Raw genomic sequence first — 26037 nt, forward strand, 5'->3', positions numbered from 1 at the left:
CACAGTGGGTCTCTGTCCTCCTGTTTAATGCTTTCTGAATTACCGCAGTGACACCCTCGACAGGCCACCCGAAGGAGACAAGAACTTGGATTGTCACTCACGCTGGCCCTTCATGCTCCCACGTGGGGCTCCTGGGCATATGGCGGCCGCTTCCATCCCTTCAGGCGTCCCGACCTGAGAAGGACAAGGCCAGAGAGACAGTGAGGACTCTGAGACGTCACTCCCACCTCACGTTCAGCCGGTCCGTTAGGACGTAGTGCAGTGGGGTGACACCTACGGTTGCGCTCGCTCGTGACCCAGAACACGGCCTTCGCTCAGAGGCAAGGCCGTTAACTTTCCGAGACGGGCTTCGGTGTTCTCACGACAGCTGGGGCCCGCCCGCCGCCTACCACGGATCAGCGTTTGCTCTTCCCTCTGCTTGCGTCGCCGCGCGCCGATTCGGAAACTAACCGAGGTATCATAGGAGGATCAAAATCCATGAAAACTGAGAAGGCGGTCTCTTTATATTTCTAAAAATCAATCTACAGGGTCACTACAAGCAGAGGCAACAGACTATTATTTCTTTTTGTGTTGGACCTGCGACTTCCGTGTGTGGTCTCTCTCGCTAGGTTTCGTTCTGGACTGTCCTCGCCCTTCCTGATGAAGGGCGGGAGCGGGTCCCTGTGACAGAGCGTGGGGCTACTGCTGGCCCGCCGGCGAGAAGCCGGAGGGAGAACGCTCTGATTCTGAATCATCCTGCCATGGCGATGCCCATGGCTGGGAACCAGGAGCAGAGGATACTGATGGTTAGGGAAATTTAGTATTCGTGGGTGCAGTTAACCATGGGTACCAAAACCACAAAAAGAAAAACCATGGGTATAGGTCTACTGTACTTCTCCAATAGTTCGATCATCGATCTATTAATAATACATGAAAATCAATAAATCTAGGGTAAGAAAAGGAGTAGCTGTGAAGCATAACAAAACCGAGAACGTGAGCCTCAAGCAGTCCTACCTCTGTCTACAGAAAGACTGACTCCATCAATAGGTCCCTTCCACTGATCACTCCCGAAGCGTCATATAGGGATTAATCAATACACTGTTACACCTCGCGTCCACACTTCTCAGTGGGCCACGCTGGCTTTTGCGACTGTACTCCACACTTTGCAAATACAGAGCACACACCTGTAAAAACTCACACTTGTTTCTGTGCACCAGGCACCTGGACAGCCAGACGTCCTGTGAGCACGGAGGAGAGTCCTTTTCTCGGCCCCAGCGCAGCCTTTCTGGGGGGCACAAACACAGAAGGAGAAAAAAATGAGATTTCTGCTCCCTCACTTCGCCTTCCGCATTTAATCTCCTCGGTCACCTAGATACTTATTCATGTCCACAGCATACAATGCTTCACACTCATTCACACACATTTCCTGACATGTGTTTATACTTCTCTCCCTGATCTACCTATGCTAACAGAATCATTATCCATGGACACAAAAACCAAGAACATAATCTTTATATGTTCCTAACATCTGTCCCTACGGTCACTTCCAACAGAAGGTAGAGACTAGATTTCTATGGTGTTGGGACCTCAGAGTTCCCGACACAGAGTGTTCATTGTCCGTGACTCATACGCCACCAGGTGTCATCACGAGTCCAAAACTGGCTCTCTTCTTCTCCATTAACTTATTGATTAATTCATCACATCACTAATAACTAAATAAATACCTGAATCACAAAAACATAAGAACGAGACCTTTAAGTATCCTTAATAGCTATCTATGTGATCATCTGTCACCTTGATTATATCTTCTATTAATCATTCTTAATTTTTGACACTACTGACTAATCTACACAATGATCATATGTCATGTGTTAATACGACACAATTACAATGTCATATTTCTCACTGGGCCATGGTTGGCCGCCTTGAATTTTTTTTAATAATACAGTGAATATCCTTTAAAAACAACCGGAACCAGGACAAAGACTTTGATTATCCTCACACGGTCTCCATGCCCTTCACACAGGGAGCTTACCCACAGAGCTTGTGACCATAGAAGATGCTTAGATCCCCCGGAAGCGCGCTTTCTGAGAGTATGAAACAGAACAAATGATAAACAAAGAGATGGACGCATTCTGTCCATTCATCCTGAATTCCTCCTATCATTTTATGAGCCGTTTAAGGCTGCAGTAAATAGTGATATCTTTTTCTTGAGAAAACGATGTTGAAGAAGGCACTGACCACACAAGAACAAGGACTATTATCATTCCTTAAAGAGGCACTATCTTTAAGACACTTATTTCTTCATGGACTTCAGTGTTTTTGATATATATTAATGAATTCAGGCCTCACCATATATATTTTTTCTTAACTGGACAATGCTTCACCTTCTTTATTTATTCATATATTTGTATTAATTCTTTCCATTTATAATAATAAAATCAAATTCCATGAAGACAAAAACTAAGAATGAAAGCCTTGAAAATTCCTAACCTCTATCCACGGAATCATTTCCAACAGAAGGTATAGACTATATTTCTCATTGTGCTGGACCTCAGAGTAACAGACGGTAGCCACCATCCATGATTCATATTCCACCAGCCCACATTGGTCCAGACTGGTCTTCATTAGCTTCAACCATGGCTACATAGTTTTATTAACTAATTCATCCACTCACTAATAAAATAAATGCTGAGGTCATAAAAACTTGAAACAAAATTCTTGAATATCTCTAATATTTCTCTATAGAATTACTTCCCACTGAGAATATAGATTCGCATAGAAATACCTGTAGGTAGAGAATATACATGTCTTTGATTGACTGACCCCAATGTTGGCTTTATAAATTAATGTAATCCTTTACGTGAACCCCATTTTGCTATTTGAATGTGACAACACTGTGTTTACAACGCTAAAGAAGGTTTAAAGGAACTGTGACGTGGAATTAGAACTGAACAATACATTTTACATTAACTAACTGAATAATTAACTGTTTAAATGAATGAGTGGTCTCGCTTGTTTCTCTGTAATTGATCACGGATGCACTGACCTGGCCCACACGTGACCTTCACTCATTTTATTTGTATATGTAACTGTTTATGCCCTTTCAGTAAGAGTTAGCATCTGCAACAACCCACCAAACCAGGAGCAACTCCGGCGACTATTACTTACCTAAGTTTCTATGGTCCTTTAATTGGATCACAGTGTGTCCATTCTGCAGAGCGCAAAGCAAATATAAAGTAAATTAAATTAGATAGAAAATAGATCAGTCTAGACTCAGGTTTTTTAAATTGATCCAAGTCAACAATAATTGATTAGGAATAAACCTTAGTGCTTGTTACATATTAAAACTTGAATGGCTTATTGATTTGTTTGAGTATTAAATTTAACTGATACAATGAACATCTTTGAAACCAACAACAGACAAAGAAGAACCATGACTATTATACCTATTTATCTATACGCCCTCTACCCAGCTAGGTAAGGGCTGTTATTTTCTTTCTAAATGAATCTGCTTGGGAAGCATGAGGTCAGTCTGCATTCTAGACGGGAGCACATTCTCCACAACCGCCTATGCTTGGCCAGTCTGTATGTGCAGGTATGTATATAGTCACACATGGAGTCACCTGAGTCCCATCTTTTAAAGTAATCACTCCAACAAGTCAGAAAGAGAAATTCTACCTAAATGTATTCACCGCTGTAAAAATGTAAGCGCCTAGGCGTGTTTTCTTTATCTGGAGAGCAACTGTATCGCTCACTCTCCGGCTCCACCCCATGTGCTCGTCCGTGGCCAGCGCTCTGCCTTCTTTCAAATCATTGAATAAAATATTAACTTATTCTTTTATACATTAATACCAATATTATTGATATTTGTGACCCCACAGAAACAGGACAATATTCATGCCTGTCCATACGTTCATTAGGCATGGAAAAAAATATCAGATAATCTTTTTCTCGTTCTTTAAATTAAAAATAGTGACGATCATTCAATTAATTACAGCTGGTCATGTGACCCATCCAACATAGGTCAGTGTGCAAGCCCTATCTCAATTATGCATTTATTTAATCAATAATTAATTTTAGCTGATGGTTTGCACTTCTCTTAATAAAACAGAAGCCCAGCAGCCCAACCCACCTGGCTGCTGTGGCTCAGTGGATTGAGCGTCGGCCTGCGAGCCAAGTGTCGCTGGTTCGATTCCCAGTCAGGACACATGACTAGGTTGCACGTCAGGTCCCCAGTTGAAGGCACGAGTGAGAGGCAACCACACAGTGATGTTTCTCTCCCTCGCTTTCTCCTTTCCCTTCTCTCTAATAAAATAAAATAAAATAAACAAGTTATATTAAAAAAAAAAACAGAAAAGTAACATGGGCTCTTACACCCATTTATCCAAATGCTCTTTACCCAAAAGGATCAACTTTAACAAACTTATTTCTTTCTCTAGAATGCAGTGCCTCAGAAATGTATTACTGATGATTTTTATGTTACACGAATCACATTACTATTCTCACATTCGCCCCAGGAATAACCCATTTTGTCTCCATTCACTGGTGCGTCTCCTCGTTTATTCACGCCTGATTATGAAAACGCGACACTCGGAACCCAGGAATGGGCTCCTGCGCACCCGCAGCTCCTAGCAGGAGGGATCCTTTGGCAACGGACCTCAGAGTTCAAGGGTTTAATCAGAGTCCTCGATTTCAGACACCCCAGGGTACTCATCATTGATCCAGGCTGAGCAGGCTCTTCTTCATCTATACCTTTGTTTATCGACCTATTCATGGATCCATTAACAGTAATAAAATCAACATTCATAATTTTTATGAAAGGCAAGAACAAGATCCCTGAATATGACCAAGATCTGGGGATGGGTTCCTTTCCCATAAACTCGGTCTTTTCTAAGTCAAACAGATCTCCTTGTGCAGCGCCCATCAGTGATGTATGTGTGACCAGTGACCATCCTAACCTCACTCGTACCCCGTCCCAGCCACCGTCCATCCCTAGCGCACCCCTCCCTCGGCGGGGAGCAGGCAGGAGGCCTTGGTGTGATACTATGATTGGGCTCTAACGCGGCTCCCCAGCACGGTCACCTACTGCCGCATGGAGCTAAGCCCTGAAAGGCAGCAAGAGCAACCAAGGAACTGAATTTAACATTCATTTGATTTTAATTATTTTAAATGTAAGTGGCCCCATGTGGCTAAGGGCAACCACACTGGACAGCGCAGCCCTAGACTTTATTGTGGGATAAATTGTTTAAATCAAATACAGTGATAACATGAATTATTAATCAGCTTTGAAAATAAACAAAATATTCTCCATCTTATTTTTAACCATAATTGTATTGAATTGGATTAAACCACAACCTTTGTTTCATAACACATTCATATTATCAGTTTATGTATGGATTAATTTAAATAACTCACTGAGCACTAACAAAAAATACACCCCAATTGACAAGATCTTTTGACTAATATTTACGTTAGTCTTTAGATTTCTTACCCTAAAACTAAGATCTTCATCAGCAGAGACTGATTACATCAACCACGGTCTTCAATCTGTGGAGTCAAATAAATGCCAATATTCAAAATAATGAACATTCCAAATTTAAACCCATTTAAACAACATTAATTGTGTGTTACTAGGTTAGTCATGAAGTTGATTCAAGTCTCATTTTTATCATGGAAAAGTTCAAATTATAGCCATAAAGTGTGGGTGCCCATGAACCGTACACCTAAATACTCTCGACTTCTGCTATAAGCTCATTTCCATAAAGGGGGAAAGGAGGCCACTTTGCAGTAAGGGTCCTCAGAGTTACAAGTGGCTCTAATAATGATTTTTGATTGAGAGACTCTCCAATGTCATCACGGGTCCAGGCTTGGCCCTCTCTTTCTTACCCATGTATAAACCGTCCCTTTCCCGGGACTCGCAAACTCCCAAGAACAAGATCCTTGATGTCCCGATGATCTGCCTGTAGGGTGATTTCTCACAGAACTTTCAGACTAGGTCCCAGTGTAAACCTTGCTTTGGATAGCATCACCACTAAAAACGGCCCGTGGTTTGGGCCACGTTCATTTAATCTGGCTGAATTAAAACATGACGTCGTAGGCAACCCAAACCACCATGGTATCCAGGACACAGACGCCATGTTCCCCCTTCTGAGGGCTTCCTCTGAACTGTTAACAGCCTGGGTTTCTACCAACACGGAAATGCTTCGATCCACCGTGGAGCAGAAATAATATGGAGCGGCAACCAGTTGTGACGACGAGTTAAATGCTTTCCGTCGCCGGAAAGAGAAATGAATCGCAGCTGCGCTAACGAGGGCTGGCCCTGCTTGTAGGCCTGTACCCGGTGCCCGTGCTCGGTCTGTACTTGGTATTCTCGGCCCGTATCTGTTTTACAGCCTTTGCTGCATTGAGCTACCCCAGTAAACACACGAGGCCCACCCAGCCCACGCCAGCCAGGGGCTCACACTTTGTTCCTTCCATGGCTCCTTGTGCGCGGAGAAAGGAAGAGCCAAGACCCCCATCACCGGGCAGCGACAGAATCCGACCAAGCATTCGCTCACGAGGAAAGGCGGGTCAGTAGAAAGAGTGGAGAGCGTGGGTTTAGATGTTTCAATAGGAGCTGGCTGTCCACTACTAGATGCGTCGGAAGCATCGGTTGGCGTCACACTTTCGTATCAGTCCGACAGCTCTTCCCTTTCCTCTGACTGACTGAAGTTCTAGTGTGAAATAACGTCAGGTAGGCCTTGCGACCTACCACCCAACATAAAAACTGTCACTACTGTCAATGCCTGTCTATATGCCCCTACCAAATCGCAAAAAGGACATCACCTTTTAATGGGAAAATATTTTGCCGAATGAGATTGTGTCATAAAACAATCTGACCACGGGGCCACGCTGTGCTTTCTTCCACGTGTGCATTGGTTAATTTACTTTTATTCGGTAACTCTTCTTCCCGAAAGAAAACACAAAATGGTAGAGCCGTCCGCTACCCAAAACTAATCAGTGTTACATGCAAATTTCCATGGCAGCGCCACGTGCCCCGACGGGACTTCGCGCAGCGATGAGGCAGCTCCATGTTAGCACTGCCCCGCAAGGTGGCCGCTGACCCCACCCCGCACGGCCAGACTGTGGCTAGGGAGAAGGAGAAACTGTAGTGTCACCCTTCATTAATATGAATTTCTATGTTAATTGCAAGATGCATTTGGAGGGCGGAGCTGGGATCTTTTTCCCTGGAGGAACCTCAGCAGGTCAGAGCGGGACACGCGCCTGCGTCCCTCGCAGGAACTGCGCACCGCCCGCGGTTCGCCCTTTGGAAAGCGATGGGCCGAGGTGTGAAACTGTCCCTTTACTCGCTTCTAATACCAGCAACAATATTGGGGAACCCCACGTACCCAGACAAGAACACAGAGGGACGCTAAATCTGCCCATTCGCTTATGACTCACAGACATCAACAAAATGCACTTACAGTTTTCTTTTTAGATAAAAATCAATTAACACAAGGATATTGGTAACTACTCTATTCACATTTTCAGTGCTCATGACTACACCCTTTTCATTTTTCAATAACTATTGAATCATTTGTATTTTAATTATTGATTATACTAAGTGATTATGTATTAAAATAGTTTTATACTAATGTGTTTATCAAGATTTGTTATATTGTTATTGAGTTTATTATATTAAGTTTTATTGATTATTGTGAAATTATGCTAAGTTTTTGTCCCTTTTTTAAAAAAGACACGCAACACAAACTCGCCACCAACTCAGAGCAACAGGGATATTCTCCTCTCTCTCTATGGTCCCTAAGAAGGAGCAGCCTGAAGTCCATTCTATTTGAACTCAAAAGTTCAGAAATGCATGAAGAATGACCCTCCGTTCATCAGCTCCTAGAAAAGGTGTAGCTCTCCTCTTTATTTATACTTCATTCGTGCCTTGATTTACTTATGATAATATAATCCACATTCACAAACAACAGAAGATCAGGCACAAACCCTCGGATTTTCCTCGCCCCCTCTGCCAGCACGTGTCCCATGGACGCAGCGGACCTCAGAGTCACAGACTGGGTTTAATCAAAGTTTTAATTCAGATGCCCCACGCACACTCATCAATGATCCAGACTTGGTATTCTGTGCCTTCCTTGCATATATTGTTCCTGACTTCTTCATTGGGTCACTGATAATAACATAATCCACGTCCATGAATTAGGAAAATAAACCAAGACCCATGAAGACATGAATATGCCTGTGAAGCTGAGCTTCCCACGGAGCCGGAGGCCTCGCCCTGCGCCCGTGTGCCCTTCCCACGGCCCTGCCCCGGCCCCTTCCGGATCAGTCGCTGACCCAGGCCTGGGCCTCCTTCATTTCACATCCATATTTTCAAGTTGGTCCAATGAACGAGCATTTTAAACCAACTGAGAAAAAAATTTCCATTTTCTCACGTTCGCCTCCTCCCAATAGGTGTGTCGTCTGTAACGGGGTAGACAGGGAAGCATTTCAGCTCACTGTGGTACCGAACTGAAGTGGAAGAGTAAGATGCTCTGAAAATGACCGGGATGCCTTTTTTCTTTGTGTCCCAATGAGCTCAGCCGTGCTGAAACAGACTCATCGTCATTCGGAATTCATCACACGCTCTGATCCTTGGCCAGTGCGTGACCGCCTTTGACCTGTTCATGCACAGAGGCATTTATTCCTTCAGAGGGTCTCAGGGCACGGCCGCGCCCCCAAGTACGAACATGAACTTTATTACTGACATTCATTTTGTTCTCTTTTTACCCCAGGAGGTAAAAAGCAAGATCATCACCATGAGATCAGAGTCAAATCTGATAGAGTGTGTTCCCTCGGTAATCAAGTAACCCTGAGCCTACATCCAATTCTCCACATTTGGAAAGAGGGGGCACTACCTTCTATTTATCAGCGCGTGCAGCTTTGTGTTTTAAGTAACCACGAACACCAGTGAGCCCAGAGGTAAACAGGAAAACGACTATAATTATTAGGAATATCTGTCTGAACTCGCTGCCCACATAGGCAAGAGCCAAGGTTATCTGACTGGTTGAACTTGGTGTGGAATGAGATACACGGAGGGCCAGTTCCCGGCGCAGTCTCACCAATGGTCCCAGCTTAACCGTACATAATACATTTAATCATTCACATGCTTCATTTAATTCCTCTTGGGGAAGAAGACCATCCCTTCATTTTCCTAAAAGAATTCCGGAAAGTATAAACAACCGTCAAAACGCAGCTGGAACACTGTTATTTGCCAATTTCTATATGCACCATTGGAAGGGCCTAGAACTCTGTCTTCCTATGAAGATCAGTTGTGGAGAACGCACTGAACCATGATGTTTACACCCAAGTGCACGCTCCTGTTGCTGCATTGTTGGCTCGCTGGAATGTAAATGTATACATTTGTCCATGTATAATTCTCCATCAACGTATGGGAGCCCACCCGCGCTGCCTAAGTACCTTGCATAATATTTACATATGACCTTATGTCATTAGCCAAAATAGCAGCAAACTGGTTCCTTGAACGTATGTTTGCTTATACAAAACTGCATTAAAAGATTGCATCAATCATGACTGTGTTTGTATAAAACAGTCTCATCGTTGCTCCATGTTCTCCCACTCAATTACATAGTTTATTCGATCAACAATTTATGTAAATGTATTTTCCTTTCCTTAATAAAATGACCAATTGGCAATCTGCCTCAACACAGAAGCAAAACACTGACTCTTAACAGACGACCACAAGCTTCTTACTAAGGTGACAAGGGCCTTGACTAGGAATGTATTGGGACCAAGAACCTCAAAATTGTCTTAATAACTTTCCTTGTTTCATTAACTGCCTTAGAAATAGTGTGCACACACCTCTCTTACTTTTCCTTCACTGAGACGCTTCTTTATTTGTGGGCTAATGTTATGATAATGGTACAACTTAGACACCAAACCACAGGACCCAAGAACAAGGTTCTGTAGGCTCGTTAGAGGACAATGAGGTGTTCCGCTGTCACGGACCTCAGAGTTTCCAGTGGGTTCAATCAAAATTCTTTCTTCAGAAACCCCACGACATTTGTCACCAGTCCATGCTGGACATTTTCTAAAACTGACTAATTCTCTGATTCACAAATAATAATACAATTGCCAAATTCCAAAACAGGGTCCTTAAATCGGAGGCCCTTGTGTAAGGGCCCTCAGGCTGCACGTGCGGACGGAGCCACATCCCTGAGCGGTGCACGCAGCTCGCTCCCTGTGTGGCCCTGTCATTTAGCGTGTCCGTCTGTCAGAGGCGCCTCAGTGAAAAGCACTCCCCGTCCCCTGCGGGCGCTGTCCCCAAGAGCGCCCCGCCAGCCCTGCGCACGAGAACGCCGAAGCCGACCACGGTGACAGCCAGCTGCTCCGCGGAGGAACTAGGTAACTTCCAGCGTCTTTTAAAATTACCTCAGTTGTACCGATGGAGCATCAACCTAACTTTTGGTTTAGAACACATTCCCGTCGCGGGCCCACACTTGGAGTGTTTAATGTGTGTGGTACGGAATGATTACTTTAACATCCTTTGGACGACACCCGTGAGCAAACATCGCAAACAGAGAATGTAAACGAAGGGACTGATATCGGCCCTGGTGCTCCTGGCTCACAGCGACAGCCCCGCTGCCCTCTGTTCCCTCTGGAGGGGAAGAAGCAGGTTTAGACTCGATTTACACTTTTTCAATGGCTGTTAGTCGGGCAGAACTGGATAACAGTAACCTTTGGCTCAAAAATGCAATGTTGTGTCTGCTAGTATGGAATCTTAGCTTTATATAAAATGAAAAAGTTCGCCACCTAGCCAAGGTTAAGATCTATACTAATTACGAATCTCCACCTATATGAACATCTATTAATAATGGATTACTGATGCACTTTCTCTTTTTTTAATGTAAAAAAATTACCCAGCAAACTACAAAAACTCACAACACTGCCTCTTAACTACAAATGGTAATGAAAGAAGATTACAGGTTAAGCCTGTTCCTTTTATTGTAGAATTATATCCATATTCAGAGCTATTTTATTATGCTCTAACTGGTCCGTGAGTAAGCCTCTTAGAATTCACACATGCATTTCGTTATTCACTCCCGCATCGGTTCGCCTGAAATAATACCATCTATATCCGTGAACCACAGAAGCCCAGAAACAAGTGTATCAAATTTTCCTAACTCTTGCTCTGAGCTAACTTCTCCCGGGAATATGGACTGGTTCTCTTTCTGTCGCAGACCCCAGAGTCACACAAAGGGCTACATCAGAGCGTGTGTCGATTCAGATACCTCCACCGATACGCACCGTTGATCTAGGCATGGCTTTCTACTTCTTCCCTCATTTATGCCTTTGAGAACTGATTGATTCATTCACGGATTCCCGAGTAATGATTATATCATCAATGAACTCGGGTGACACGGGACCGAGAACAAGGGCCTTACGTGCAGCCAAGGCCTGGCCCCGGCCCTTGCTCACATGGTCTCAGTCCCTGTTCACGACGAACCTGTCGCAGGTGCAGGGTTAATGAGCCCGGCCTTCCCCATTAGCCCTAACGCTGGTGCCCACCCGCTCCTATCACCGCGACTGTCCGCACGTTAAAGTCACCCTTCTCAATAGCCACGGGCCCCTCATCATAGCCCACATGTGACAAAACTGACATGTGCCACCCTCGAAGGGACTCGAGCCTCAGAGTGAACAGCTGAGGTCTTTATCGGTGAAGGAACACACGAGGCAAAGGGGACAAGAACACCGAATGGGAAGTTAAGTCCCTTAGAAAACACGCGGAATTCCCTCCATCACTGTCTGAGGGTCCTTAGTTGCGCTGAAATGAATTCATTGTAAACTGGAGTCATAACACGTTGAACCATGGCCTCATGGTTGGCACTCCTTGATTCCATGTATTACTTAACTGAGTAATTGTGTGGGTTCCCATGAATAACCCCCCTCTAAGCTTCAAACTCACGTTCACTCACATCAGGCGTTCTGCTCCTCGGTCCCAGAACTGACGGCCAGGGTCTCCACAATCCCAGAAGGACTAGGTCAGGGATATTCATTCTACAAAGGAAAAAAGAGCCCACTTTTAAAAATGATGACAGAGTCTTTTTAAATTGAAATTCATCAAAAAGACTAGATTAATCGTAAGGCCGGCCTCACTTCCCCGTCTCATCATCTCCCCAAGAACAGCCGTCTTTCACACACTGATACTTAAATGTCACTATTAAATACTATAGTAACTCCCTGCATAGGGAGAGAGCCAGGACCATCTGTCTGTGGGACGCATTTATGCGAAATGTAACACACTTAACTCGTTTCCTGATACAATGTCATCGACTCTCCGCTATTTGTATTTATCAGTTTGCTCACTGATTTAGTTTCTTATTCAGAGAATAAAAATACAGTGTCCTCATTTTTCTAAAGAAACCAAAAATGGTTAAACACCAACCCAGAGTCAAATTTCCACAACTTGAAAAGATCTACGTGCACCTTTCAAACAACAGAAGGTCCCAGAATGTTTCCTAGAATCTGGGCTGTTGGAAGCCAGCTGAATCAGTGTCCTCATATGAAAATATGCATTCCTAACTGGTCTGGGGTTTACTGTATATTAACAATGGATTAAGATATAAAATTATACCTCCTCTCTTACACAAAGCCATCAGTATCTGTAGCCCATGATCATAATTACTGGACAAAAACATGGAACATTACCATCAAGAATAACAGACTTGCTTCTGTTTCAGTGTTTTATTAAAAATCAGTAGAAAGGATAATTATGAGTGTCGTCATATAAAACATTCTCATTATTGGTCTCTGCTTGGCTTTCAATTATGCGGTTATTTGACCAAATGTGTTTCCATTTCCTTAATAAAACCATCAGTCAGCGACCCACCGCCAACCTGGGACGGGAACTCTGTCACTGGACAAGTGACTGGTCCTTTCCAGAGCAGAAGGAGCCTTTCCTATTAATTCTCTGGAAGTCAAGCCTCAGCCAACTTTTAATAATAATCCATGTTTCATTAAATTGCTTATTAAAAGGTGAACGGCCTGTCCTCTTTTTTTCATTTATGAACACATTTTATTTAATTTGGTGTCAATTTTAAAATAAAAATTACAGTCTGTTCCAAAGAGTCACAAAAGCCCAGCACAGCATAACATGGGCTCATTTCCCATACAGGGGATCACTCTGTGGACCTCAGAGTTGCATACGGGTTTAATCAAAACTCCTGTTTCAGATACCCCATGGTACTCATCATCGGTCCAGGCCTGCTGCTCTTTCTTTCTGCTTTCATTAATTTATTTCTGCATTGATCCACGAATGACAGGAAAATCACAAGATGCCAGGAACAAGAGCCTCCCATTACTGGTTCTTTCCCCATGAAGAGGCTAGATCTCGCTTTCTAGTGGGCCTCGGAGAACATGTGTGATCCGTTAATACCCATGCTTCATACTGAAGCCACGGTCCCCCTCGGTCCTTCTGCAGCTCTCTGTTCTTTAATTAGCCCGTGTTTGAAAGATGAGTCGATGACAAGTGGTGACACCGCCACCTTGGATCCATACTCAGACCTAGGGCCTGCCACCAGCTCTGGGATGCCCCCCACACGGACGTCGGCCAGGACGAGCGCAATGTGCAGATGTTTAAGTCATTTGTCGGGAAAAATCAAATGCAATACTTAATTGTTTTGAAAAATGAATGCAATGACCTTATTTTTAAATTCTCCCGGTTGTCCCAAATTAGATTAAATATAATTTTTGATTCAGAACATATTCCCATCACTGGTCCATACGTGGAGACTTTGTATTTCTTTTACAGGCATTGATTCTTTTCAAAAAAAACAAAAACACTTGTGAACAAAACATTCCAACCAAGGATGGGAACTTCGACTCTTACTTACTATGGTCTTTATCCACAGAGCTGAATGCCAGGATTTTGTTTCTTAGAAAACGAGTCAGTCTGTATCCTGTAGTCCTTCTGTGGAGGACAAAACAGAATAAACCTATATTTTAATGTATATTAATTACATGGAACTAAATAGTAATATACTTTAGAGTCCTTTTTAATTAGTCTAGTTTTTTACTTTTACTTTTAAGTAATGTAATAGCCACTGTTGAACCTACCACATTAGAATAAGAACACTATCTATCAAAAACTCCTGCCCTGGCTGGTGTGGCTCAGTGGACTGAGCGCTGGCCTGTAAACCAAAGGGTCACCGGTTCGATTCCCAGTCAGGGCGCAGGCCTGGGTTGCTGGCTGGGTCCCCAGTTGGGGGCACGCGAGAGGCAACCACACATGGATGTTTCTCTCCCTCTCTTCTCTCCCTCCCCCTCTCCCTAAAAATAAATAAATAAAATCTTTAAAAATATATATTTATAGTTTAACAATTTTAACAGAATAAAAGATAATCTTAATGGATCTTACTTTTGCAGAATTGGGTATACGTAAATTCTCATTTCACATTCTCAATGACTCATGCTTGATTCTATTTTACATTTTCATTTATTTGGTCACTTACTCATTTATTTAATTATTAATGAGATTATTTAGCCATGTGCTCATTATATTAAAAAAATGAAATTGGTAAACCAGTCAGTAATCCAGGACAAAAATACTATTAAATGCAATGATCTACATGTCCCTTATCAAAAATGGGAGCAGGCCAGGATTTTTCTTTCTATAAACATCAGAAGTGAAAATCCAAATTAATAATTATGATTGTTTCATAAAAATGTAGTATTCAGTAACCTGTGCTTTCTCTTGTTTTAAATAATTATGATAGGACTTCATTAATTATAATACTTCAATAATCTGAATGCAAAGACACTAGAAATAAATCCTGAATGATGCTAACATCTGTCTATCTATTAGTCACAGGAATAACTGAGTCGATTTTGAGGGTGTTAATGAAATTTAGTGAACACAATCTGGTCAATCACAACATTGTCAACATGTGTCCATTACTGCTTCTCATTCAATGAGATATACAGCCATTCAAATACCCATTTCTGTAAATGTTCCCTATTTCTCTTATTTTAAAAATGGATGCAACACAAGCAGTGCTTAGAAGGGGATTTATAGCATGAATACATAGAAAAGAAGAACTAAGCGTCAGCCGCTAGATGAACAGATGAAGAAAGTGTGGCATACACACACAGCGGGGTGTTATTCAGCCATTAAAAAGCGATTCTGTCATTCGTAACAACATGGATGGACCTGGAGGACATTATATACGAAGTGAAATAAGCCAGACATAGAAGGAAAACTGCCGCATGATCTCACTTATATGTGGGATCTAAAAGAGTTGAATTTCTTGAAGCAGACAGTAGAATGCTTATCACAAGTGAGGAGAAGGAGGAAGCAGGAAGATGTGTGTCAGGGGTACAATGTTGCTGTTACATAGCATGAATAAATTCTAGGATCTAATGTACAGCATGATGACTATAGTTAATAATATCAGGTTGTATATTGGAAATTGGCTAAGAGAATAGATTACTGGTGATCCTATCACAAAAACAGAAAAGAAAAAGAAACTATATGAGGATATAGAAACATTAATTCGCTTGATTATAGTAATTATTCACTATGTATATGTCAAAACACCATATGCACACCTTAAATATATACTATTTTTATTTTTTTAAATAATTCGAAATCAGTAATCTAAGTTTCTACTTTATTAAACTAGAACACCACAAATTACATCCAAAGTTAGCCTAATAAAAGAAGTGATAAAAATTAAGGCAGGATCTTCTCCAACTATAATGAAATGAAACTAAAAATCAATCATGAGAAAAAACACTGCAAAAACACAAACACACGGAGGCTAAATAATGTGTTACTAAACAATGAATGAGTTAACAATGAAATCAAGGAAGAAGTCAAATGATATCTTGAAACAAATGAGAATGAGAACACAACAACCCCAAATCTATGGGACAGAGCAAAGGCAGTCCTCAGAGGGAAATTCATAGCATTATCGGCCTATCTCAAGGAACAAGAAAAATCTCATACAAACAACCCACATTTAAGCCCAAAGTGAGAAGAAGAAAGGAAATAATAAAGATCAGAACAGGAGTAAACAAAATAGTCTGAAAACAACAATACAAAAGATAATTAAACTTCTCTGAAAAGATAAACAAGATTGATAAACCTTTAACAAGATTCATCAAGAAGAAAAGAGAGAGGATTCAAATAAAGAAAACCAGAAATAAAAGAAGAGAGGTAACAATCAACACCACAGAAGTACAAAGGACTACAAGAAAACATTATGAACAACTACATGCCCCAAAATGGACAATCTGGAAGAAACAGATAAATTCCTAAAAACATACACTCTCCCAAAAGAGAATCAAGAAGAAACAAAATCTGAACTGATTACAATTAATAAAATTGAAGTAGAATTCAAAAAACTTTCAACAAACAAAAGTCCTGGACTAAATGGCTTTATAGGAGAATTTCATCAAACATTCAAAGAACTAAGGCCAACCTTCTCAACCTAGTCCAAAAAATTCAATAGAGAGAAAGACTCCCAAGCTCGTTTTATGATGCCAGCATTATCCTAATTCTAAAACCAGATCAAGACACTGCAAAGAAAGAAAATTATAAGCCAATATGAGGAACATAGATATAAAAATCAACAAAATATTAGCAAACTGAATCCAGAAATATTTTTAAAGGATCATTCATCATGATTAAGTGAATTTATACCTGGAATGCAAGGTTGGTACAATATGCACAAATCAATTACTGTGAGACACTATATAAACAAAATGAAAGCTAAAAATCATATGATCATATGAATAGATGCAGACAAAGCTTTTGACACAATCCAGCACCACTTATGATAATAACTCTAAGCAAAGAGGGAAGATATTTCAAAAGAAAAAATAGCATATATGACAAACTTAACAGCTAACATAATACTCAGTGGGGAAAAACTAAAAGCATTCCCCTAAGATCAAGAACATGAGAGGGTTCTCCACTTTCATCCTTCTTATTCCACATGATACTGGAAGTCCTAGCCATAGAAATCAGACAACAAGAAGAAATAAAAGGCATCCCAATTAGAAAGGAAGAAGTAAAACTAAGATTATTTCCAGATGACATGATATTGAATATAGAGAACCCCCAAGATTTCATCAAAAAACTACCAGAACTGATAAATAAATTCAGCAAAGTACCAGGATACAAAATAAATATCCAGAAATTGCTTGTATTTTTATATACCAATAATGAACTATCAGAAAGGGAAACTAAGAAAATAATCCCATTTATAATTTCATTAAAAACACCTAAAAATAAATTTAACCAAGAATGTGGTAAAGACCTGTACTTTAAAAATTATATGACACTGAAGAAAGAAACTGAAGAAAATACAAATAAAAGCATATACCATGTTCATGGACAGAAAAAAAATAACATTGTTAAACTGTTCATACTACCCAAAGTAATCTATAGATTCAATACAATTCTTATCAAAATACCAATGATGTATTTTACAGACTTAGAACAAATAATCCAAAAATTTACATGGAACCAAAAAAGTCCCCAAGTAAACACTGCAATCTTAACAGGAACAAAATTATAAGACTCACAATACCTGATATCAAACAATACTTCAAGACCATAGTAATTAAAACGTCATGTTACTGGCATAAAAATGGGCACATAGATCAATGAAACTGAAATAAGAGAACCCAGAAGTAAGCCCACGCCTTTATAGTCAATTAACATTTGACACAGGAGGTAAGAGCATACAAAGGGGTAAAGACGGTCTATTCAGTCAATGATGTTGGGAAAATTGGACAGATGCCTGCAAAAGCTAAATAAATAAACCAGATCACCTTTTTACACCATACACAAGACATGTAAGACTCAAAATTATAAAACTCCTAAAAATACAGGTGATAACATCTCAAACATTTCTCTTAGCAATTTTTTTTTAACATATCTTCTTGGGCAAAAAAACAAACAAAAGAAAAAAATCACAAATGGGACTTCATCAAACTGAAAAGTTTTTGCACAGCAAAAGAAATCATCTATAAAATGAAAAGACAACCCACCTAATGGGAGAAGATATTCCCCAACGATACATCCAATAAGCGGTTAATATCCAAAATTTATAAAGAACTCATACAACTCAAGGCCAAAAAGAGAAAGAAAGAAAAAAACCTCCACAAACAATCCAATTAAAAAATGGGCAAAGGACTTGAAGAGACCTGAACAGACACCTCTCCAAAGAGGACGTACATATGGCCAATAGACATACGAGAAGATACGCAAAATCACGCATGACCAGAAAAATACACACTAAAATCATAATGGGCGAGCCCCTCACACCTGGCAGAATGACTGTCATCAATAAATCAACAAACGCGACATGATGGCAAGGACACGGAGAAAAGCGAATCTTCACGCACTGCTGGTGGGAATGCATTTGGGTGCGGCCACTGTGTAAAACAGTAGGGACGTTTCTCAAAACAGGAAAAATGGATCTGCCTTATGACCCAGTGGTCCCAGCCCTGGGTAGGTATCTGAGGAAAACCAAGACACTGATTTGAAAGAACATATGCACCCCTGTGTTCCCTGCAGTGTGATCTGCAACAGCCAGGCTATGAAGGAGCCCAAGCACCCCTCCACAGACAAGTGGATAAAGACGAGGTGGTACATACAGACAATGAAATACTCCTTGGCCATTAAAGAAGAATGAAATCTCACTACTTGTAAAAGCACGGATGAATGTAAAGTACACTCTGCTCAGTGAGGTAAGTCAGGCAGAGGGAGGCAAATGCCGTGGGGTCCCACTCACACGCGGGGTATGGAGAACCGTGCAAAGGCACAAGCCAGGCAGAAACAGACTCACACACACGGGAGGCAGACAGATGCTTTTCGGGGGGTGGGGAGGAAAGGTAGCCGGGTTGAGAAGTACAGGTTGGTAGTTACAGAACAGCCACAGGGACGTAAAGTACAGCGAAGGGAACAGAGTCCGTAATATGGAAATAACTACGCTGCCAGGTGGGGACCGGAAATATCACGGGGAACACTTTGTAACGTAACGATTATCTAACTCCTATACTGTGCTCTTGAAACTAATACACAGTAACGCTGAATGCAAACTGCAATTGAAAAAATACTTAATAATAATTTTAAAATATCAAAAAATTAAAGCAGAAATCAGTAAAATTTAAAACAGAAAATCAATAGAGAAAATTAATGATACCAAAATCTGGTTCTTTAAAAAGATCAGTAAAGTCAATAAGCCTCGAGTCAGGCTCACTAAGGAAAAAAAGAGAGGACATGAATTACCAGCGTCAGAAATGAAAGCGAAAAGATCACGACAGTGCCAACGGGCACTTACAGAACAGGCAGAGAGTACAGGGACGACTTTACAAGCACAGATGTGGTAACTTAGACGAACAGGACCTATTCTTCAAAAGACATGATTTGCCAAAATTCATACAAGAAACAAATAGACGATGTGATTAGGACTCTACTATTAAAGAAATTGAATCAATAATTAATAACCTTCTAAAATAGAAAGCATCAGGCCTACATGGGTTTACTGGTGAATTTTACCAAATATCTATGGAAAAAAATTATATCAAGTTCTCTACAATCTCTTTCAGAAGACAGAAGCAGAGGAAATGCTTCCTAACTCATGCTGTGAGGCTAGCATTACCCTAATGCTGAAACCAGACAAACACATTACAAGTAAACTACAGACCAACATCTCTCATTTTTAAAAATGCAAAAATCTTCAACAAATACTAGCAAATTGAGTCCCAGCAATCTATGAAAAGAAACACAGAATGACCAATGCTGGTTCTGTATTCAAAAATCAATTAATGTAATCCCTCACATCAACAGGTTAAGAAAGAAAAAAAAAATCTGACCAAATGCAACACCCATTTCATGATAAACACCCCAGTAAGTATGCTTAAAGAGGAATTTCCTCCGCTTGACAAAGAACCTAATGCTAACACCATCCACAGTGTTGAGAAATGACGCTTTTCTGCTAAGATAAGGAACACTGTCAGGGTGTTCCTTTTCATCACTCCTTTTCAACAACACTCTACTGGAAGGTATAGCCAATGCAATAACGCAAGAAAAAGATATTATTTCCTGAAGAAGGAAATAAAATAGTCTTTGTTAACAGGTGACATGGTCCGCTATCTAGGAAAAAAAAAATATATATATATATATATATATATATATATATATATATATATACATAAAACACACACACAGAAGTCAATCGATTTCCTCTATAATAACAATTAAAAGGTGGGATCTAGAATTAAAAACACAAATTAAAAACATAGTACTACTTATGTTAGCACCCCAAAACTAATGAAATCCTTAGGTATAAATCTAACAAAATATGTACAAGGTCTCTATGAGGAAAACTAAAAATCCTCTGATGAAAGTAATCAAAAAAGAACAAAATAAACAGGAAAAAATTTCATGTTCATGGACAAAAAGACTCAATGTTGTCAAGATGTCAAATTTTTCCCAACTTAAGGTCAATGCAATACCAATTAAAATCCCTCCAAGTTACCTTGGGGATGTAGACACACTGATCTTATTTAAAACTTTACACAAATTAGGCAACAGACCCAGAATAGCCAATACAATATTGAAGAAGAACAAAGCTGGAATGCCTGGCTCCAAGACTTACTATAAAGCTCCAGTAGTCAAGACAGTGTGGTGTTGGCAAAATAAAAGACAAGGAGATCTGTGGAACACGATGAAGAGCCGAGAAAACGGAGCCAACTGACCTCTGACAAAGGAGTCCACGCACCACCGGGAAGCAACGCCACCTTCCCAACAAATGGCATAGAATGGGGACGGCTATCACGGGCAGAAGAGGCAACTAAACGAGGACCCTGCACTCTTCACAGCAATCAATCCCAAATGGATCGTGTTTGGACTGATGTATTTAAGGAAACTATCATAAAAGACTTGTTTAAGAACTCTTAAAAATCAATTTGTTTGGGGGGCTGGGTGGAAAAGGGGAAGGGATTAAGCAAAAAAAAAAAATGAAAAAACCTCGTAGACACAGAAGACGGCAGAGGGGCCACCTGAGGAAAAGGGGGAGGAGGTAGGTGGAAGGGGACTTGGCTCTGCGCGGTGAGCACACAATACTATATACGGGTGATGGATTACAGAGTTATACCCCTGAAACTTATATAGTTTTATCAACCAATGTCACCCCAATCGATTCGATAAAAACTTATCAATTTGGGTCATAGGTCAAAAATGTAAAATGTAAAACAATAGAAGTTCTATCAGATAACAAAGAAGAAAATGTAGATGACCTTGAGTTTGGCGATGACCTTGTCAGGCAGTCTGCCACCCAGCAATAGGTGACCAACACACCACGATGATCAACCAGCCATCCCCACGTCCCAGGGGCATCACCGTCCCTCTCCCGTGTGCCCCCTCGCGGAGCTCACGGCCTAGATATTTATCACCGAAAACACGTTTGCATCAGCCAGGGCGCAAAATAAAAGACAGTACTAAAAGCTCTGACGCTGGCTGAGCCCCTCCGTTGGGTACACCAAACCTCGGGTGCGCCCTGAATTGGACTGATTGTAAAATTTGGTTAATTTCCACTAGTGGTCTCTGTGGGGCATCCTTGATTTTATTAATGCCTTTTGTATTTATTCCTTTGACATGTAAACAGACCATCTAACCGAAGGATGCGGATTTGAATTCTGACCACAATCTAGAACAGACTCTGGGCTCCCGACCACAAAGGTAAAACCAAAATCTTTACTAGGATTGAATAAGGAAAGCGGCTAGTGTTTCCATTCTGTAAAGTAAAGCGCACGTTTTACAAAGAAGGAAACAGCATGAACTTAACTTTTGTCTAAAGAACGGGAGCCATGAGGTACCAGACATATCGTGGGTCTTAGTTCCTACCAGGTCCTCGTTAGCAACTCAAGAATGTCTCTGCTCTTTATGCTCCGACGTAATTGTGGTTTGTAACTGACGTCGTGACGCCGTTCAGGGCACCAGCCAGCACAGGAGTGTAACCACGACTGGGACGACCACCCTCCTGTGTACTCTCTCCCTAACCACGCAGGCCACGGCCTCGTTAGTCTTTGTTTAAACCTCGCTGCCCACGAATGGCTTCGAGGGCACCGGGAAGCGTGAGACCCACATTTACCCTGACGGATTCATTTACTGACGCACTCATGCAGCTCTCCTTTAATCACTCCAAGAATGATTTGATCATCAATTCATTTTTTTAAGGACAAAGAGTAAAACTCCCAGTAACCCGGAATTAAAACCCCGTTTCATGCCACTGCTGACAAGCATTTGGTCCAAAGGGAGGTAAGTCTAGATTCCTTTCTCTTCATCTAAAATGATCTCGTGACCCCTAGTCTTCCCTGACACACACCCTGCCTTCTTTTTTTCTTTTTTAATTACACTTATTGGGGTGACATTGGTTAATAAGACTATGTGCGTGTCACGCGTGCGATTCTCTGACCCAGGCTCTGCAGATCACAGCGGGCGCCCACCACCGCGGTCGGGTCTCCTCCCATCATGTGTACCTGCCCCCCTCACTTCCCTCCCCTCTGGTAACCAGCACCCTGCTGTCTGTGTCTCTGAGAGGAAGGGGGAGAGAGGGAAGGACTGATCTGTTGTTCCACTTGTGTGTGCGTCATTGATTCCTGATTCACTGATTCATTCAGTCCTCACCAGGGATTGAACCTGCGACCTTGGTGTGCTGGGAAAATACTAACCCACTGAGCCACTCCCAACCAGGGCCTGGACCACATCTTCGTTATCCAATCATCTACCAAAAGATACTTTTAAAAATATAACTGACCAAAACACGAACTCCTTCAGCCCATTGTTCACTCATTTACTTTTAGCAACACGTTCAAAACAGACGCAAGCCAGGACCCCGGACAACAGCACTGACTCTGACATTCGTCCCTATGCTCATCGTCCAGTTACAACCCGCTAGGGGTTTTGTGCTTCTTAACCCTAGTCAGGCGACAGAGCAGACATGAGCACACCTGCTATCACGTGCTTAACGCGGGTCTACGCCTGGTCCTCCTTCAAGGGGGCACTTACCCGACCAAGCGTCTCTCATGGAAAGGACTTGCTCCTTTTTTAAATAAAACCAACAGCCAGCAGCCCACTGCCAACCCAGACAACATGGAGTCCCACGGGACAGGATATATTTTTTTATGAGAAACAGTAAGAGAGCGTTGGTCCGCCTAGGTTATGAAACTCGGCGCTTCGGGAAATAACAGAATTAATGATAACCCTTGCCTCATCGCAGACTCGCGTCATCGGTCTGCATGCAGTGACACACCCTATCCTTGCATCGCTCCCTTGGGGTACCCGTCGCAGACACTGGGAACAGAGCTCACGGGCCAGCCCCTCACTGCTCCTGACTTCTGCAGGAAGCCCCTCTCCCTCCCGGGGAGTCACTCGGTTTCCTCTTCCTAACGGGCCTTGAAGTTACGGGGTGTAGTCAAAATCTTCGGTTTGTCCATCTCAGAATACCCATCATTGGTCTATACTGGGCAGCTTTTTCTTCCTTTGTCTATGCATTATTTATCCCTTTATTCATTGATTCACTAACAATAATACCATCAAACCTCATTAATTAAAAGCCCAAGAACTACAGCCTTGAGTATTACTAATACCTGCCCAAATGCCCCTACCCTGCCGCGCTAAGAGATGGGAGCAGTCCCTGGAGGGTCTGAGCGTGTGTGTGCTTCTCACGCATGTAAGTTAATCAACGTTCTACTCCGTGTCAGTCCACTGGTCCGTGCTTGGCCCTGGGTCACTTAGAGAAGATGCAACGAACAAGTTTGCATCGTAACCTCACTTCAGACTAGAACAGCAACACTTTTGTCCCTCTTCCTACGTGTCCCTCCCTCAGAGAATTAGCCTACACCTTTATCCTTGGAGAAGCCCGTAAGTCAACGGTTCCCAGCCTGTGGGTTTCAGTCCTTTGGGGGTCAAACGACCCTTTCACAGGGTCGCCTAAGACCATCAGGAAACACATATATAATTACATACTGTTTCTGTGATTACTCACTATGCTTTGGTTATGGCTGGGGGTCACCACCACATGAGGAGCTGTATTACAGGGTCGCAGCTTAGGAAGGTTGAGAACCACTGCCTTAAATGACCCGCAATGCGAAACTAAAACACAATGCGGGGCAGCCCTGGAGATAAAGGGAACACCTTCTGCCTTTCTGGCTGGGTTTTTTAGTCCTGCCTCAGATTCCAAACCCCAATTTCAGCCTCTGCTGGTGTTATTTGGTTTTACTTATTAATGTATTCATTGATTACTTGGAAAAATCCAAGCCACACCCAGAAAGCGACCTCCCAACCCAAGAACATACACTCTTGTGACTTACATCAGTCTCTTCTCTCCTTACCTGCAGTTAGTAAAAGCCACGAACCTGGACATCAGAGAATGAGGACGGCGGCGGCGGTGTGTGCAGATGGGGACAAGCAGACTCAAAACACAGAAAGCCCATAGTTAGATCATTTGTAATGGAAGTTCGTCTTGTAGTATTACAATAATTATACACTCGGTTCATTTCCTAATCTCTTCATTGTCCAAGAATTACACACCTTATTTTAGGGACTTATTCAAGTCTTACTTTTAAATAATACAATGGACAGCAACCTAAGAATATGAACCATGATCTGTCATCAGTACCTGCTCATACGCTCCCTGTTCATAAATTTCACATCTCAGTGACAGCTTCCGGCGGACCCCTCACTTGTGCAAAAGGGGATAAATGTACATCTGTTTTAGGGCATATTCTCACCAAGGATGCATGCATTTTTCTGAGGCATATGACTCGAGCTTATTTACCCACGTGTATCATCATTAGACGTAAAGTAAATTAATCATCTACCCGTTTTTCTAAAGAATTTCTCCATGAACGTTTCTACAAGCACTTTAGGCAAAGCAGAGGGAACCTAGAGCCCCGTTTCTTTATCTGGACAACATCTGGGGACCACCTTAGGTTCAGAAAACGTTTCTCACTGGCTGTCGCTCAGCCTTCCTTTTAGCAATTAATCAATATATAAATGCACCCCTTCATTCCCTTATAACAGCATATCAATCCCAATTAACACCAGGGCGCTGGACAGGAGCGTGGAATACCCTGTCTCCACACTCGTGGCCCGTGGAAGAGTACCCAAGCCCTCAATGTTCCACGCTGCTGACACCATTACGATGTCCGCCACTCCCCCTCTTTGCCGGCGTCCCCCAGCCCCTGTCCCCGACGGCCTGGCCTTCCCCGCATTACGGTCGTTGTCCGTGGGTCATGCCTACGTACGTCCTCTGGCTCATTTCTTCCCCTTCTTCCGTCCAGCCCCCCATCCCCTCCCGAGACCTGCTAGTCTGTTCCATGTACCCACGCCGCGGGCTCTATTTTGTGCGTCTGCTTAAAACACTCAGGGAGCAGAGTGAAGACCCGTCCTAACTCTAGTGACACGGCACATTCTCAGGACGGGCTCACGCTCGGCCCTCTCTCCGTAAGACAGTCATTTAGGCAATTGTATATTTATGTAAACCTCTTTCTTGTCCTTCTCTATTTAAAGCAGCCCACCGAACCATCAAAGGAGCAACATATACTCTTGGGTGTATCGGCCCCTTTTGTCATTACGGGAGGGTTCAGAGCTTTGATCGACTTATCTCGGAAGCACAGTGTTTCAAACATGCGCTAACAGAAGTCACACCAGTTCACACTGGCCCGCACGTGGCCCTCCCTGCCCTCACTCACTTACGTGCTTCCTTAGCCGGTCATGAGCTCACTTTCCAGACCCACCTCATCTCTTCCTGCAACCGTCAGCAGACTTCCAGACAGGGACCGTCCCGACTCTGGACGCAGACCCTGCCCCCACTCCACGGCTCACGTTCTCCACCTTTTGTTAGGGGGCCACCACGTGCGAACGGAATTAACCATCATGGTCAGTGGTTCGTAATCTATTCCCATCATTGCATAGCAGTCTTTAATTCATTAAAGATGTACAGCATTCTTTAATTTTATTCTTTTATGTAGCTATTT

General features: G+C 42.3%; 2 long non-coding RNA genes, 4 other non-coding genes and 1 pseudogene across 6 annotated transcripts; all 7 read right to left on the minus strand.

The window, feature by feature from the left end:
* Positions 1 to 107: 107 nt before the first annotated feature.
* LOC149990238 (uncharacterized) lies at positions 108 to 2058 on the minus strand. The gene is made up of 3 exons (XR_016508903.1): positions 2015 to 2058; positions 1164 to 1264; positions 108 to 174 (listed from the first exon to the last, which is right to left on the minus strand). It is a non-coding gene; the product is annotated as an uncharacterized LOC149990238 (long non-coding RNA).
* LOC149990239 (small nucleolar RNA SNORD113/SNORD114 family) lies at positions 1560 to 1634 on the minus strand. Its single transcript, XR_016508915.1, has one exon. It is a non-coding gene; the product is annotated as a small nucleolar RNA SNORD113/SNORD114 family (small nucleolar RNA).
* Positions 2059 to 2526: 468 nt separating the features above from the next.
* LOC149990240 (small nucleolar RNA SNORD113/SNORD114 family) lies at positions 2527 to 2594 on the minus strand (annotated as a pseudogene).
* Positions 2595 to 3150: 556 nt separating this feature from the next.
* LOC149990241 (uncharacterized) lies at positions 3151 to 24440 on the minus strand. Its single transcript, XR_016508884.1, has 6 exons — positions 24391 to 24440; positions 13875 to 13951; positions 11958 to 12039; positions 5474 to 5529; positions 4115 to 4287; positions 3151 to 3193 (listed from the first exon to the last, which is right to left on the minus strand). It is a non-coding gene; the product is annotated as an uncharacterized LOC149990241 (long non-coding RNA).
* LOC149990242 (small nucleolar RNA SNORD113/SNORD114 family) lies at positions 4634 to 4706 on the minus strand. Its single transcript, XR_016508909.1, has one exon. It is a non-coding gene; the product is annotated as a small nucleolar RNA SNORD113/SNORD114 family (small nucleolar RNA).
* Positions 8020 to 8095, minus strand: LOC149990243 (small nucleolar RNA SNORD113/SNORD114 family). The gene has a single exon (XR_016508908.1). It is a non-coding gene; the product is annotated as a small nucleolar RNA SNORD113/SNORD114 family (small nucleolar RNA).
* On the minus strand, positions 13168 to 13242 carry LOC149990244 (small nucleolar RNA SNORD113/SNORD114 family). Its single transcript, XR_016508907.1, has one exon. It is a non-coding gene; the product is annotated as a small nucleolar RNA SNORD113/SNORD114 family (small nucleolar RNA).
* Positions 24441 to 26037: the final 1597 nt, after the last annotated feature.

The sequence above is a fragment of the Furipterus horrens genome, unplaced genomic scaffold, assembly GCF_987537825.1.
Source record: "Furipterus horrens unplaced genomic scaffold, mFurHor1.1.pri manual_scaffold_21, whole genome shotgun sequence".
Lineage (NCBI taxonomy): Eukaryota > Metazoa > Chordata > Mammalia > Chiroptera > Furipteridae > Furipterus > Furipterus horrens.